Genomic DNA, 2,675 nt, shown 5'->3' on the forward strand with positions numbered 1-2,675 from the left:
AAATATAAACGGAATGAGTTATAAGGAATAATTAGAGGGATTAGGTCTTACATTTTAGAAAGGGTCACCTCATCAAAGTGTATTAAATACTAAATTATTAAATGATGTTGATAAGCTCAATACTACAAAATAAAACAGGAAAGTAGGATAAGAGGACATAAAATGGAAATTAGGCAATAGTAAATGTTGAAAGTTTAATAAATGTTTGGAATAATCAGTAAGGCAGGCAGTAGAGAGATAAAAACATTGGCCCGTAATTTGCGGTCAGTGACAAAGCAAAGGCGCTCGCCGCTGGCCCTGCAGAAAGCTGCCCACAGAGACCTCACGAGCTCTGTGGTGAACAAGTTTGGCCCTTTCGACGTTCAATTGATTTCAGCGCTCTGTAATGGGAATTCCTAGTACGATGCTGCAGTGATGTCAACAAGCTGTCTAAGCAGCCAATCACATTGCAGGATTCTCACAGACAGGAAACCAGGAAATGAGAAGCTGCTTTTATCCGGGCTTTATAAAAATTTTACAGAGGGCGAAATAATGATTGGGACTCTCACATGAGAATAAGGTGGAAGCGGATATATCATGAATATAAATTGTAATTTTTATCATTATGGAGAAATTTGACATTCCACAAATATAAAAATTAGCTTTTCAGGGCTAGAACATTTGTTTACCAGTCTATACGCTATTAAAACCCCAGTTACACCTATTCCAACAAGGCTTTACATTTAATGGGTATTTAATATTAATTTATTAATATTTAACATAGGGTGGTGGATACATATTCAATAGTAACCTTCAAAAGGGAATTGGATATATACTTGAAGGAGAATAGGTTGCAGGGATATGGGGGGAAGAGCGGGGGAGTGGGACTAACTGGATTGCTCTCTGAAAGAGCCAGCGCAGACCTGATGGGCCGAATGGCCTCCTTCTGTGCTGTACTATTCTATGATTCTATAAATAACAGCGATATTACTGCGGAAGAGCCCAGGTTTTCATCAGTTTCACTGATTTCACGGCTATGGGTTTGGGCTCCACAGCGCAGCCAGTGCAAGAGCAGTGAATGACTGACTGCAACTTCAGGATTTCCGCATTTAGATGCGCATGCGCTAAATCCTGAAGTTGCTGTCAGTTTCAGAGGGGTAAATGGTGGTGAATGCTGGTAGTTCGCCATCATTACCCACCACAAATTCAGGGCCATTTAGATTGTTCAAACTAATAATCGGATGTGATTATGCAAGTATATTAGGATGTAAGAGCTTCATTGGGTTGGATTGGCCTTTTCTCATCCCTGACTTTTCTGATATTCTTATGAATGATTAATGGCTTGACATTCCTTCACATAGTAGTTGTGTCCATTTAATCCAAGATGAAAGCTAGTATTTTCAACACCAGCATTTTGTGGTTCACTAAACTTCATCAAACTTCTTCATGGGATACATGCAGAATGAGAATATCCCTGAACTTCTGTATTCATGAGCAATACTGAGCCAGTCTGTGATTAGGAACAGTTAGGTCAGGAGTTTCAAATGTTGTCATCAGTCAAAATGGGTAAAAAATAAATTAGTTCAATGAGGTTATCTGCACGTTAAGATTGTGCTTTTACAGTTAACTCCCACGTCCTATTATACTTGATGCTCACTGTATTGTGCTATTTGGGTGATAGCCAAATAGCAAGATATGGGATTTAGGAAGGTTGCTATGAATAAACATTGAAAACAATATATGCAGTTTGCCATTCCAGTGCATGACAGCAAAAATACATTATTGCTGATTTGGAGTTATCATCAGTTTAGTAAATAAAATCTAAGTGAAAGTATTATTGTTGCTGTAAAGTCTGTGGGTTGTATAGCGAAGTAATACACAGACTACAAGAGTAACTTAAACAGGACTTTACTATTCGAAGGTCAGGGCGAATCTGCCCAATAAATTCTGCCACAGCACTTATATACCGGTGTGGTCACCGTCGGTATTACAGTATACAGCAGCCAGGATAAAGTAGTGCCACACCTAAAATAGTTCTCTTAAAGGTGGACGGTTACATACAATAGTTCTCTTAAAGGTAGAACAGTTACATACACTACAATCCTCCCTTTTTAGCTTACAACATACTTATTCCCCATTAACATAACATCATAACATATCCAACTTCATGTTACAACAGTTCACAGAGGTAGTCTCTGCGGAAACAGTTCACAGATTCAGTCTCTGCGGGAAACAGTTCACAGATTCAGTCTCTGATCTTCTTGACTCGGTCCGGACCACGCCTCCGTGGTGTAGTCGGGTCACCTTGCTAGAGGGACTCATCCCATAGTCCTTCCCTAGACTTAACAGCTTTACTTCCATCACTTCTGAACCAGCATTGCTGACTTTTTTAAAACAAACAAAAAACAGTTGGATTGCCTTGGGAAATTTTCCTACTTTCCAACTGATTTGGCTCCGTTCGGGGGACCACGTGCGTGATCGGGTAGAGGTAATAATGGTTCAGATGGTTATCATCTTCTGCTTCGTCGTTTCCTTTTTTGCTTCTTGGAGACTCTCGGGGCTCCATTGTCAGCTGCCAGCTGTAACGCCGCCATCTCCCTATGTTCCTTAGACTTTAAGTGATTCATCCTGATTTCGGCACTTTGGGAGTTCTCGGCACAAGCTGGGCAGACCAGGTCCTCGTAATATTCAGTGTC

The sequence above is a fragment of the Somniosus microcephalus genome, chromosome 12 (assembly GCF_052327205.1).
Source record: "Somniosus microcephalus isolate GS21.2 chromosome 12, FLI_Smic_1.0, whole genome shotgun sequence".
Classification (NCBI taxonomy): Eukaryota; Metazoa; Chordata; class Chondrichthyes; order Squaliformes; family Somniosidae; genus Somniosus; species Somniosus microcephalus.